Genomic DNA, 15,391 nt, shown 5'->3' on the forward strand with positions numbered 1-15,391 from the left:
AACCTGGTTCGCACCTGGGTTAAGTGGGTTAAGCTGGGTACAAGCCTAAACTTGGACCTAGAGAGTTCAGCTCGGACTAAAAGCAGGTCCAGACTGGGATCTAAGATTAATCAACAGAAATAAGTAAGCAAGCACACGAAAAATTTTGACCTAGTATTATAGGTAGGCTTAGCTTGAGAGTGGGTTCTTAACTATTGAAATGCAACTAGGCTGATATAGGTCCTCACATAGGTTTTGACCCCCTGTTATAGGATGTTCATTAGGTCCTACTATACGCAGAGTTGCTTTGAGTTAAAGTTACGCGAATCCCAACTGCGTCGACTCTCAAAGTTAGGTTCCCCTCACGCCGTTAACAAGGATTTTGGGGGTTTTCGAAATATTTGTTTGTTGGTTTCGTGGGCACTCCCAGTCTAGTGTGTGTTGAAGTGTGTAAAGAAGCACGCAATTAAAATAAATTCAAGCACACAAAACAAGAAAGGAAATAAGAGAGCGATCGGCACTGATCGTGCTTAGCGATGCGAGCTTCGAGGTGAAACTTGCTCGAAGCACAATATAGATGGAGGGGTAAGCAACCCTTAAGAAGGTAAAGTCAAGAAAGTGAAACCATGCATAGTTCGTGCTAAGTTGAGCACGGGTCGGGTTAAGGGTGACTCGAACGGGACATGGTTCAGGGATGGTGCAAGCATCCCTCGATGTATTTTTTTAAATTTTTTAAATTTTTATCTTTTTTTTTATTTTTTTTTATTTTGATGAAACAAAGGTAAACTAAGCATGGTGAAAGCAGGGAAAACATGGTTTCAGCCAAAATTAACAAACTAAAATAAAAAATAAAAATTCAGGAGCAGGACAGACTTATCTGAAGCAAAATACTTTTTTTATATTATTATTTTAAGCCAAAATTTGGTGGACAAGAAGCCAAAAGGCTCTGGAATAGGCCTGTGGGGTCCCAAGAATTTTCTGGGATATCCGTGATAGGGAGGCACGGGCCATGCCGCCGGGGTGGCACAGGTCGGTCGCACCTATAGGTTGGGCGGCACGGGTCGTGTCGCCCAAAAAAAAAATATATTATTATTATTAGTTTTTTTCAATCTTGAAGAAATAAGGTATCAAAAACTTGTAGAAGCAGAAAAATCAAACTTTTTGATGAAATAAAATTAAAACAAAGTAAAACACAAGAACAACAGATAGAACGGACCTGTATCATGCAAAATATGTTTTTGGTATTTTAAAAATTTTATTTTGCTCCAAACATTTTTGAGTAGCACAAGAGAGTCCCAGGACCTAGTCTGCAAAATTTCAAAAAAATCTGACTTGGGCGAAGGGGAGCACCAGAGGGCGTATCACCTTAGACCTGGGCAGCACAACCCGTGTCACCTGGGCGGCACACCCCGTGTCGCCTGGGCGGCATGCCTCATGTCGCTCGGGCAGCATGCCTCCTCATGTCGCACAAGGTAAACAGGGTCGTTAAAAAAAAAAAAAAATTATTTTTTATTTTTGTATTTTTATCTTGTTAATCTTGATGAAATAAGACTACTTTAAACTTAGAATAAGTATGAAAAAAAATAGTTTTGATGAAATAAATTAAAACAGAGTAAATAGATAAAAGCAAATATGATAGATCTGTATCAAGTAAAATATGTTTTGGTATTTTTAAAAATTTTATTTTGCTCTGAAATTTTGTGAAACGTCATAAAAAAGGCCCTAGAATATATTTGCAAGTTTTCAGAAAATTCTGAAACTTTAAAATTTTGGGCGACACGGGGAGTGTCGCCTTGGATCTGGGCGGCACTGGTGGTGTTACCCAGGCGACACTTCTGGTGTCGCCCATATTAGACAGGGTTTCATAGCATGGAAACCCTGGATCCTGATCCTTGTAGATTCCTGGGACTTTTTTTAACTGATCACAGTGAAAAATAGTGAAATAAATTGTGCTTTGACGCTTGGCTCAAGCTCGAAACACCCCACGGTGCGCACCAAACTATTTATGATGCAAAATTTGACAGATCTGGAAATAAAGATCTGTCGAATCTGACACCTCAAAATGATGAAAATGAAAGAAATAAGTGGTAAAGAAAGTGAGACAAATTAAATTCAGATTTGAGGCCAGATCTGCTCATAAACGAATAGATCTGCTCTCAGATTTATGGCAGAGCCAACATGATCCAAAGCATCAAAAAAATGATTTTTTAAGAAAACTAATCAAAATAAGGTCAAAATAAAATTAAAGCAGTAAAACAAAAGAAGAAAACATACCAAACCGGGCCGGATGGCTCGAGACTCCTGAGCCTTCAAGAGCTCGCCCATATCAACACCAGCGTCCTCTTTGCCTCTCTGATTTTGATGTTGGTAAGCAAGTCTTGATTGAGTAGCGTGGTTGTGCCCCGAAAATTTCTTAGAACTAGGGTTCTCAGGCTTAGCTTAGGGTTTGTGCTATGAGTTTTCCTTTTAGATTTTCTCTTATGCAGCGCTTTAGGGTTTTTAATCTCTATCTCTAATCGTTTCTCTTTGTCCCGTAGGGTTTTTCTTTGTCCATCCCCCTCAAAATGCTACGAAAAGAGGATTTATAGGGTTTTTCTCTCAGATTTTTCTCTTATGCAACGCTTTAGGGTTTTTCATTTCTATCTCTAATCGTTCCTCTCTGTCCCCTATTCTTTGTCCATCCCCCTCAAAATGCCACGAAAAGCGGATTTATAGGGGTCAAAATCCGTTGGGAAGGATATCCTCCTGCAACAAACAAATACCCCCAGTCAAAGATACCATTTTGGGAGGCACGGGTCGTGTCCCCTGGGAGACAAATAAAAAATACTCAAAATTGAAAATTTTCTTTTCAAGTGTGTTTCTCAACCTCTTGTGAAGCTACCAGAAAAAATTTGGTTCAAAATGGATTTTTTGCTATTTTTAATGATTGTTTTAGTAAAACAGGGTGTTTACAGACAAGGTTTCTGTAGGGTTCCAGGAAGGCAGACTGGTTCCGGGTCACAAGATAGGTTGTGTGAACCATGGATTTGGATTTCTTAGGTTAAGTATGATCCTAAAGGTTTAAGAAACCACAAATTTGACCAAATTTAAAATGGGATGTCTACACAAATATATCGGTTTCTCCATCTTACATCTCCATAGGCTTGATCTCATCGTTTTCTTCATCATACATCTCCATAGGCTTGATCTCCTCTTGGATGAAGTCATCTTGATTCTCCACCACCATCTCCATAGATCGATCTCCTTTGGGATCAAGTCATCTTGATTTTCCACCACCATCTCCATAGATCGATCTCCTTTGGGATCAAGTCATCTTGATTCTCCACCACCATCTCCATAGATCGATCTTCTCTGGGATTAAGTCATCTTGATTCTCCACATCTCTATCGATAAGAAAATTAGATATCCTTGCGCCTCAAGGATAACTTCTTTCCTTTCATCTTGTTTTTCATAAAAAATAGGAACCTCATCAAAGATGGGGTAACTTGTGACATCCAATAATGATGATTGCAATTGAAGACCCAAAACTACACGTCCTTCATCTTCAACTGGTTCTTCATCAAACTTTGGTAGATCAATCTCTTGACAATGAGGAAATAGATCATTCTCCCGACCATGAGGCTCCCGACATAGGGCATTGGCATGGAACGGGTTCTCGAAAATAGCTTCTGACTTACTAATGTCGAAGCTAGTTTTTGTGCCAAGCGCAGGGTCAGCTCTTTTACTTGCCGTCTTAAAATTTTGATATCTATCTTACAAAGAGCTCGGAGGTTTCATTCTCGCTGGATGTATTGAGTCTCGATGCTCGGTCATATACCTTGTCCACGAGCCATGAAGCCAATCGACGAACACCATGATCCATATTAATCGACTATGCTTTGATATTACCTGACGCATTATAAAATTTACTGGCAAACAACACCAGCAAAAATAACCGCTTTCAAGGGAGAGAAATAAAACCTTGAAGGAAATCATAAAAAGAAAGAACAAAACGCGAGGATACAAGTATTCCAGCACGGGCCCATAAACAAAGGAGAAGAAAAACACACACAAAGGGCGCTCTCTCTCTCTCTTACTCTAGACGATCTCAAATATCATTTTTTTTCATTCATAAAATTCAAATCTTCCCTCTTACAAATCACATGCTCTTTTTATATGAGTTTACATTCGCAACCTAAAAAATAACTACTAAAAGAAGATAATTAATAAAAAGAATGTCACTCAACTCTTACTGTCATTAACCAAACTTTTTTATTTCCCACGTACCAACAACTACCCATATAAAAAAAAACATCATTCTTTTTCCCTACCAAAAAGGAAGGGATCATTTCTTTCTCCCATTCATATCTCACGTCCTTAATAAAAATCTTCCTTCTCTCTAAAGTTTTCTTTATTTCCTAATAAACCATACTTACTAAAAAGATCTTCAACTCTATCTAATATTCAATAAAAAGGACAGACTTGCTAATACTACTCATTCTAATGTTGACCCATAATAAATCACTATCTCTATCTGCTTTGTCCATAAGGAGGAACAGACCTCATCCACAAAAACATTTTAACAAAAAGATATCAACTTATTCATACCCTTTAAAAGCAAAAGACTTAACTTCAAAAAAATATACGGATTTTATCAAATAACCCAAAAAAGTCATATTTTTAATAATTAAACTTAGTAAATAAAACTAACAAAAATAAAATTAAAAATTTATAGCATCCAAATTTTGATCTGCATCAATAACCTTTCATCTCTCACAGTGTGCATTTCTCCTCCTCTCCCATTCTATTGTTATCTCTCACAGTGTGCATTTCTCCTCGTCTCCCATTCTATTGGTTTGTCTTTCTTTTTGTATCTACCTCCTCTATTTTCTTCGTTCTATTTTGTTTTCTCCTTTCTAGATTTGGTTTTTAGGTACACTTTCTCCTATTTTCCCTTTCTCTCCCGCCCTTTCACTCTCTTACATATGTTCTTAGGTTTTCTTACTAGATCGTCTTTCTAACATTTTTCTTAGATTTTCTTCGGGTAGCTTTTTTCTATATCTTGTCTCCGAGCTTGCTTTTCTCTGCCTCATGTTTTCTTCTTTATTTCATTTTCTTTCTCGGCTTCTCTCCCTTAGCCTCACCCCTCTCTTAGTCTCTTCACAACTTCTTTTTCTTTTTTCGAGAGAACGTCCTTAGGGTGTCCCTTGATTTGGATCTCCTCCAGGAAGGTTGACGCCTAGGATGAGGTTATCCATTCCTCTAGGATTTGGGACTTTGTGATGGGTATTTTTGAGATTTTAATTTTTCCTCTTGGGCCTGAAAATACCGGCCAATGAAAGTTAATCCTGAAGTTGGGGTGGGCTAGTTTGATCCTTGTTATGGACATTGTGCTCCTTGTAGGAGTAAGATCTCCTTAGTTCTAGCCTTTGGCAGTGTCCTAGAGGAGGTTTTAGGGACTGTTTCCCCTGTCAACTTGTCTTGGTTCCTTTGGCTGTCTCTCTTTATGGTTTCTCTTTCCACCCTCATCTCCCTCGCCTTATATTTAAACCCTACTATTCGGTTGCTGGTTGTGCTTACACCTTTAGATACTGTCATCGATTTGAGCACCGTCAATATGTTGCCTCAAACCCAACTTATGTGCATTTTGTGCATATTGTGGATGGGATGCTTCGGAGTAGTGGTGATGTCATGGATTATGAGCTGAGGGACTTAGGTTAGTGGGGATTTTGAGCTAGTAAGTAGTGTACACTTTAAAAAGAAAAAATGTTAGTAGATATATCCCCTCTCTCTCTCTCTCTTTGTTATCTTAAGTGGAGTCTTGTGTGTGACCCTCTCATCTCTCGTTGTGCTGTATATTCTTCTATTACATAGGTTAATAGTTATCTCCAACTCTTTTTATCCCTCAAATAATGTTTTAAAATACGGCTTGGGCCAATGATTTGGCCTTAACACGAGCCGATATATTAAGGCGAATACAAGTAACTTATCTAAGTAAAAACAAATTTCAAAAAATAAAAAGAGAAGAAAAAAAACCTAAAAAATTAAATATGTGGTTTGTATAACGTTGAGGCCCAAACAATCAAAGTAAAACTTTAAACAATCAAAGTAAAACGCACCTTCAAATAGTATCGAAGAATTGTTTCAGTATTGAAAATATTTGGGATGGCTTGAAGTTTTCTTTTTCATATCTAATTATAAAATTTAAAACTTCAAAAATAGTGTAAATCGAGCAGTTCTATGAACACATTAAAATATTAAAAATTGACAATTATAAAAAAACTTGAAAATCATTTTGTGTCATGTCCATACGTTTTGAGATCAACATGATCCATTTTTGAGCATCAAAAGTGAAATTTTGAGTAACGCCTTAATCTAAGTAATTAGGGACTTACCCTTATATAAAAAATTTACAAAGAGGAAAGAGAGAAGGGGAACTATGCTTTTCACCACGTGCCCCGCATGTGGTCGCCCATGGGCCACGCCTCCACAAAAAACCTCTTCTCTCTCCCCCACACGCGCCTCTGTCCTCTAGCAAGCATTGTCGATGTTCACCCTCCCATTGCAAAGAAAGCGATAGAGATGTTCACTCTCCAATTTGCCATTTCCTTTTGAGTGAGAGCGAGAGGAATGAAATCGAGTTTTGAGTGAGGGAGAGAGGAATGAAATCAAGTTGCACAGAGCTTTTGATCAGGTCGTAAAAAGCGGCTAGATCATGAAAACTACCTGTTCCTTTTTTAGAATATTCACAGAATCCATTTAAGAGGCCTATTTCATCTTCATCTGTCAAAAGTCGCTGAAAAAACTGTTAAGAATCATCGAAGAGCTTCGTCTCTGGCTCACTGTCATGGCCATCAACAAGGGTTTTAGAGGTTTTTTGGCGTTCTTCGTCGTCCTTGATGGGGGTTATGAATTTCTCATAGCCAATTGTGGCACAAATTGAGGGGAAAGAGGGCGAGGGGAATCAGAAGAAGAGGAGAGGGAATAATTTTTCTGATTTCATTGATAGAAAAACCGCCCGGTTCTCTCTAAGTCTTATATAACTTTACATATAATTCAGGGGAACAAATTTAATTATATTTTGTTATTAGCGATGGTTTACATACTTGATGGAGGTGGCCACTAAAATGGAGGATTGATGGAATTTTCATATGTATTTACGTTCATCTTAGATTAAGAAAGTTGGGTTGTGATCAGGCATAAGTTTTGACTTTTGAAAATTTGGGTGGAGATTCAACTATCAAGGTTGAGATCAAGAATTGGGTCTTTTATTAATTGTGAGCCTCTATTATGGGATCTTCACAATTTGTTTTGTTGCTGGTTTGGGCTTTATATTTTTGGGGTTATGGTGAATGCCTAAGGCCACCATCTGTGACAATTGGGGCTGTTTTTACTTTGAACTCCACCATTGGAAGAGTTGCAAAGGTTGCAGTTGAGACAGCAGTTGATGACATCAATGCAAATAGCAAAATTCTTGGAGGAACCAAACTGAAACTTTTCATAGAGGACTCTAACTGCAATGGTTTCCTAGGAACAGTCAATGGTATTTCTATTTTATTTTCTTTTCTTTTCTTTTTGTTGTTGAATTATGGTACATGTGGTTCTCCTTCACTGATATGTTTTCTTGTTACCATGGCATGGGATTTTTTGATTGAGCATTATATTGCCCTAAGCATTGTTAGATCATTATCTGATTAAATTGATATTTTAAAGGCTGTTATGGATCTGAATATAAGAAAAAATTCCGTGACTCATTTTTAGCATGCAACAAAGAGTCACATATGCACTAGGCTATTACATCTGTCTCTTGCAATCTACAAGTTTGACTCATTTTTAGCATGACCAAATCCCATGACTCATTTTTAGCATGCCTTTTTTGTGTATTGAGATGTTTATCATGTGTATATAACTATGGATTGTTTATCATGTTAAATGTTAAATTTGCATAATGTATGTAACAAATGGGCTATCTGGTCTACTAAGAGTGTTGTTATGTCTATAGAAATGTTTGAATACATATATTTATATAGTTTGTCTTTTTATGTAGGATCCGTTGAAAAATTTAGATGGATCACACCGTTTCAGGTTGTGTGTCATCTCCCACCTGCGCAATTGTAGACAACATAGGTGACACCAATGAGCTCATGGAGCAGGTTCCTTATCTTGCAACCCATCCTAGAAAATTCACAGAAATGCAGGATGGAGAACTTGACTCCTCAACCAAAGTCTTAGAAACAAATGTACCCCATGTAGAAATGAAGTTTTCTTCAGAGGAAGATGCAATGGATTACTATAAGGCTTATGCATTAGCCAAAGGTTTTGGTATCCGTAAGGGCACTACCCATAATAAAAAAGGTGAAAGGATTCATAGGGAAATTATTTGCTCTAAGGAAGGATTTCGCAAAGTAAAAGATCATGTAAGTGAAAAGGAACTTCCTAAATCAAGGTGTGGGTGTAAGACTAAGCTGGGAATCACTAGAAATGCGGACAATGAATGGGTTGTGACTAGGTTTATTGATGATCACAATCACGATCTAGTCAGTCCAAGAAAAGCTAGTCTAATTTGCTGCCACCGAACATTGTCTAGTGGTACAAAGTTGCTGCTAAATTCAATGAGTTCGACAATGGTTAAGCCAAGACATATTCATGACATTTTCATTGAGAAAGTTGGAGGGATTGAGAATGTCACATGTACACAAAAGGACATCGAAAATGAAATTACTAGTACTAAAAGAAAACTAAGAGGAGAAGATGGTAGTCTAATTATGCAATGGCTCTATAAAATGAAAGAATCAAATCCATCTTTTTTCTATAGATTGAAATTAGAGGAAGACGATCACATTCTCAGCATCTTCTTGGTAGATGCGAATGTAAAGTTTTTGATCAATGCTTCTCTGATGTGATTACATTTGATACCACATACAAAACAAACTCTTTTAGTATGTCCTTTGCACCCATACTTGGTGTAAATCGCAATTTCAATACAACATTCTTTGGCTTTGTACTCATATGTGATGAGAAGGTAGAATCATTTGTTTGGGTATTTGAAAATTGGTTAGAAGCAATAGGTGGACAACAATTGGGTGTTATTCTCACCGATCAAGACCATGCAATTACAGCCGCAGTGAGACAAGTTTTTTACCAGAGTGAGCATCGTTACTGTAAGTAGCATATATATGTCACGTCTTGCTCATGCATTCTTCTTTTTCAGATACCTTCAGGGGTTGTATAACTAGCCCAACAATAGAAGAATTTGAATTGGGAAGGAAATTAATGATTGAGAACTATGAGTTGGAAAGCAATGAATGGCTAAATAGACTTTATGGTTGTTGCATGTAATGGGTGGATGCATACTTGACTGGCAAGTCACAACGGGTATGACTTCTACCCAAAGAAGTGAATGGATGAATAAGCATTTCAAGATGTACTTGACATCCAAAACAAGCCTACGCACATTATTGGAAATATGTGTCAAGGTGCAAGATAAGAAGGTATGAAAAGAAAAGAAAAACAACTTAAAAGACATTACAACTACTCCAATCTTAAGAACAACTTCTTTATTTGAGTCACAGGCATCAAAAATCTATACTCAAAAGATTTTGAAGATATTTGTGGAAGAGGTTGCCAATTGTATGAATTTTATGAGTGAGTGAGTTGATGAAAATGGACAGCTTGCCACTTTTAAGGTGGCAGATATGCGAACCAAATCTAGATCATACTTGGTGGAATTCAATCCCCATGAGAAGAGGGCTTCTTGCAATTGTCACTTATATGAGAGGATGGGCCTTCTTTGCAGGAGAGGATGGGCCTTCTTTGCAGGTACGTGTTGAAGATTTTTATGATGAAAAATATTTTTGAAATCCCTTATACTTAATGAGGCGTTGGTCAAAGGACATAAAGAGGGGGTGTTTTATTGATGAAAGTGGCAAACAATTTCATGATCCATCTGCACTACCACGCTCCATTCGATATAACAATGTCTTGCAGGCTGTTTGATACATCGCTGAGCGTGCGTCAGAAAGTGTGGAGGTTCATGATTTTGTATTATCTTTAATACACAATGATATCATAGAGATTGATGGTAAATTCGTTTGTAAGCGAGGTTCACAGGTTGATACCATGACCCATGTCAATGATGAGAGGAGAGCTTCTAGATCTACTGACACACCAAATGGAAGTTACAACTGCCAAAATGTCCTTGATCCTCTACGAGCACGGGCAAATGGACGATCAACAAATGCAAGAAAAAAAGCTTGATTAGAGGAATGGAAGCCAATGGAAAAGTCTAGAAAATGTGTAGTTTGCCAGAGCACTGAACATGACAGAAGAAATTGTCCACCATTCATTCGTGAAAAGTAGTAATCCATCCCTTTAGATTCCTTTGAATTTTCATTGTATAATCTTTTCAATCTATATCTATTAGAATTTACATATGATAGTACTCATTGTGAATGCATTATGAAATGTTAATATTGGATTTTCTTTTCTTACTACAGGGTTATTTCGAAGTCCGCAATAAGATTTTGTCTCATAAGAGCGTGGGACATGAGCATTGAGGGTAAGAAGCATTACGTATTAAGCATCTGTGTGAAATATTTTATGTACTTATTGTATATATGGATGGATGTGCATGTTGTATGTTGCTTGTGACCAGATATGGGTTGCTCTTTCAGGATTTCATTGGTCGGAAAATCAGCTTATATATAATATTAGATTTTGTTGTTACGCAGGGTCAATAGTGGATCTTCATAACCGCATGAGATCAGGTAATTTTGAAAATTCGAGTTGGTAAAATCCAATATTGATTTAATTTTAATTTAGTTCTTTTTATTCCTTTCTTATCTTATCATTCTTGATGTTTAACATTGATAATATTTTTCATTCCAGGCAAAACTTTTAACAATTAAGATCTTGATTGCTGAAAAAGGACTATTCAGGCAATGAGTGATTTATGTATTCATGCATGCGTTTGCATGGAGGTTGTTGAGAAGGGGACAATAATGTAGTTTTTAGCGCAAGGAAGATGAATTGGTCGATATGAAGGCTCAAATGTTCGATGATACGACTATTTGGGCTCCTTTTCTTGGAGTTGTTAGCTGAGAAAGTATGGAGCCAGTGAACATGGTTGGACTTGGTATATCAGTTCACTTTTTAGTACTGTTTTTTCTCTTTCTTCTTCTTTTTTCTTTTTCTTGGTAATGGAGGGGTGATTGCAGGGGCTGGTCATTTATTGTTTGTACTAAATACATAATTATGAAGCACTTATACAGAAAGCCTTTTTGTTGTGTCAAACGCCTCCCCTGCCTATGCCTTTCTCTTTGGCGCACAAAAGCATACAAAAACAAAGGACAAGTCGAGCTTTTACTCAGTTGCTTGTAAGTGTTCAAGATGGAGGAATGGAATTCATTTGTTGGGCACAGATTTAAGCAGCTTGTAACTTTAAACATCAACTCCAAGCTCATGCTTGGATCATTTTAAAAACCATTTGTCTTTGCCCAAGAATCATTGGGAGCTTTTTATGGATAACTAATGAAGCCTTGGAGTGCCTTTGAAATACTTTGGAAAGTGCTTTCAAATACCTTAATGAGTACTTTAGAAGCTGAGCCTCTACATCATCTAGTAGAAATCTTCAGACGTATTATGGTCGAGCCTAAACCGATGGTCATTCAACAACAAATTATTGATACTTTAGAGTACATGCAACGTTTTTTAGTTTTCTTGTGTGTAGCGAATGCGTTTATGTTTGTATTACTTTTGTTGAAAAGTGTTTGATATGACTAGATAGTATGTAAACCAGTTTACTTTCATCGATTTGGAGTATGTAATCCTTTTCAATTGCACTGTCATAAGAGGAAAAGAAAAAAGAAGAAAATTTCACTGACGGCTATAATCATGTTCAATTGTAGTCTCTATGGTTGGTGTCTGTTTGAAATTGGTACTTCGAGTTTCTGGCTAATGAATGAGCACTTCACTGGTCAATCATTGCAGATTACACAAATAAGCCTATTCAAATCAAATATGCTTGAAAGCAAACAATAACAATTTACACAATTTACTCACCCCACTCACTATCAACTCCAACTCGAAATTATTTACAACCATTGCTTCATTTTTTGAATCCATTGACTTGGGTGCAACGACCATTATTTCCCTTATTGCAAGCAGATTTCTTTTGGAGTGAAAATTCAAGCACCGAAAGGTTGCACAACATTATGAACCAAATCAGCATAAAGGCTTGCTTTTAATTTTTACTAGAACATGCTAGAAACCTTTTTAGAACAGTGAGGTATCAATTATCCAGAACATATGAACTATAGAATGATTGGGATTCTCCAAGTAGAAGGACCTGGTAGGGAAAAGTATTCAAGTCCATCTTATTATTGTTTCAGTAACCATAACTTTGTAGCCACAATTATTCCAGAAATCAAAATAAGATTCTTTAAAAGATTTATAAGTTCAAGTAGACAGAACAACAAATAGTAAAACTCAACTCTTCAATTATTCCCTCTAGATTGGTGCTCGTAGAGGAAAAATACTTAAGTCCATCTGATTATGGTTTTATTAACCATACCTGAGCAGCTATAATAATTCCCCAGTTCAAAAACATATACTTCAACAGACTTGCAAGTTCAATGTAAGTAGAATAAGGAACTAGACTCTTGAGTTCTTGGGGAATTTCAGGGAACTGCTCCAGTCCCCCATTTGCTTCCATAAAATTTCGGATTATTGAACCAGATGAACTGGTTTGGAGAGTCCTAATTCATTCATGGAGATATTCCATTTGAACCAGATAAACTGGTTTGGAGATCCCTAATTCATTCATGGAGATATTCCATTGAACCAGATGAACTGGTTTGGAAAGCCCTGTTTTATTCTTCAAGAATAAAGGGTTATGCATTTTGCAAAATATGCAGCTGAAAAACTTGTGGAACTGGACCCAACTCCAAATTCTAATATGCTTGAATGATCTACCAGAAAAAATCTATCAATTTATCTTCTATAACAGACCAAGAGTGCCATCAAAATAATCAGAAAATTAATCAGAAGATTATCTCAAGTCCAATAACCCAATCACAGAAAAACAAACCAATCACAGGGATTTCAAAGCAAAAAACCAAAAAATACAGATCTAATACAATTTTACAGACCAATAATGTCATCAAATTAATCAGAAGATTATCTCATCTCCAATAACCCATAAAAACAAACCCATCACAGGGTTTTCAAACCAAAACACCTCAAAAATACAGTTCTAAGACAAATTTAAACTAGTCGTACCTCTGTGACAGTGACCGAGAGAGGGCTTTTCTTGGTTCTTCATTATCTATATATTCAAAAGAAAATAAATATTTTAATTCATGTATAAAACATTGGTTTTTTCAAATAAATTCTCACTTTTGGATTTTTTGGGTCGTGGTTTCTTTTTCAGCTCAAAAAACCACAAAATCGACATTGATGAGCTTAAAGAGCATTCCCCCCTTTTAGAGCTCAAGAATACCAGAGAGCCTTCTCAAACCACTATCAGCAATTTGAGTAAATGACAAATTTATACTCTCCAGATTGCGCAAGCCTGCCACCCAAGGTCTACCCAATTTCACATCTAATACATACTAGTGGGAGAAAATAAAACACGCAATAATCACTGTGAGATGCTTGCAATTTGAATGTATCAGACCTAGAACCCATCATAGGGTTTTCAAAGCAAAAACCCAAAAATACAGATCTAATAAGCTTAAGTGTTAAAAATTTCAGCTTAATCAGCTCCATCGAACCCCAAATCCAAAAAATACACAATACTTGAGCTTTTTACTGATTGGCTTCAATGGAGATTCAAGGAAGTTTTTTTTGGGGGTTTCTAGCTTGGACCTCCAAATGAATGAGAGAGAGAGAGAGAGAGAGAGAGAGAGAGAGAGAGAGAGAGAGAGAGAGAGAGAGAGAGAGAGAGAGAGAGAGAGAGAGAGAGAGAAGAGATTCGAAGACTATCTGGATTCTCGATCAAATGAACTTTGAACAGGAAATAGGCTCTGGATTGCTGAGCTTCTAGAGAGAGAGAGCTCTGAATATTTGTTGAGCTTCTAGAGAGAGAGAGCGCTCTGGATATTTGCTGAGCTTCTAGAGAGAACGAGAGCTCTGGATATTTGCTGAGCTTCTAGAGAGAGAGAGATTTTCCCTTTGGAATACCACGCGAGAGAGAGAGGGTTGAGGTAGTAGGTAGCGTACACGCGAGGGAGATGGGGTGCCCGATTTGCAGGGCTACGCAGGCGGGAGGGAGAGAAGGTTGCAGGACTATGCCCCGCGCGAATTGACCTTTTGAACGACCACCGTCGGTTCAAACGCGACCCCAACGAAACCGTCGCACGGAGCTCCCATACGCGACGTGGCGTACCACATCTTTTATATATATATATATATATATATATATATATAGATATATATATGAAAAAGTTTATATAAGGTTGTAACTTAAAAATGTAGAATTACAAATGTATTTAAAAAATCTATTAGAAAAAGGTTGTTTTAATGTTAAAAATCCAATTAATTATCTAAACATCCAGGCATATGAATATGAAAAAATAAAAAGATTTTGAACCTTAAAAATAACGTATTTTGTAATATATTATCTAGACCATCTATTTTCAATATTTTCATATGTTTAAAGATCTACTCGATTTTAAGCATTTTTAGAGTTTAAAATTTTATAATTAAATATAAAAATAAAGCTTCAGATAATCTTAAGAATTTTTTAGATAAAATTACATGTTATGATAAAATTTAGAGGTGCGCATTAATTAGATTGTTTAAAGTTCCAACCTTATAGAAACCACACCTATATCTATATATGAGCAATGATTTCATGCGACCATTGTATAGTAATATGATGCAACAACCTTAACAAACCATCTTAGGATCATTTTCTTGATCCAAAATTTGAAATATACACTCTTTATATTATAATGAACAATTACAAAGCAAGAAAATTTTGAAAACACAACCTAGAAAGTATTGTTTTAGCTCAATTAACATAGGCCGTTCATTTTGGTGAGATGTTTATATCTAGGCATTAGAAGGATTTTTTCATTTCCAATTTTTTGGATGGCTTTATTATCATTAGATGAACAATGTTAAGAAAGAAAAAAAATGATATTGAGTTTATAAAAGCTAATATCTTGAAATTCACAAAATGAATGGTCTAGATTCATTTTTGGACGGGACTCATTTTGACCATATCTACGATTCAAATTGAATTTCTTTTTTTGAGATTGATTATTCAGATGAAGAGAGTGTATAAAATTTGAGGTTATACAAATACCACAAACATGATTTTCTAAAAGTATTGTTGCATTATAATATGATACAACCGTTGCATGAAGTCATTATATATATATATATATATATATATATATATATATATATATATATATATATATATATA

The 15,391-nt window shown here is 36.3% G+C and overlaps 1 long non-coding RNA gene across 7 annotated transcripts; it reads left to right on the forward strand.

The window, feature by feature from the left end:
- Window positions 1-6,587: 6,587 nt before the first annotated feature.
- LOC105421110 (uncharacterized) lies at window positions 6,588-11,514 on the forward strand. 7 transcript variants are annotated; one of them, XR_016047712.1, is made up of 6 exons: window positions 6,588-7,501; window positions 8,006-9,777; window positions 10,057-10,313; window positions 10,455-10,516; window positions 10,632-10,724; window positions 10,846-11,514. It is a non-coding gene; the product is annotated as an uncharacterized LOC105421110 (long non-coding RNA). The 7 variants fall into 7 exon arrangements; XR_016047711.1 differs by having other exon boundaries at window positions 10,069-10,313; XR_002281980.2 differs by having other exon boundaries at window positions 10,069-10,313; window positions 10,689-10,724.
- Window positions 11,515-15,391: the final 3,877 nt, after the last annotated feature.

This window comes from Amborella trichopoda, chromosome 13 (genome assembly GCF_054954075.1).
Source record: "Amborella trichopoda isolate Santa Cruz 75 chromosome 13, AtrichopodaSantaCruz75HAP2 v2.0, whole genome shotgun sequence".
Taxonomy (NCBI): Eukaryota; Viridiplantae; Streptophyta; class Magnoliopsida; order Amborellales; family Amborellaceae; genus Amborella; species Amborella trichopoda.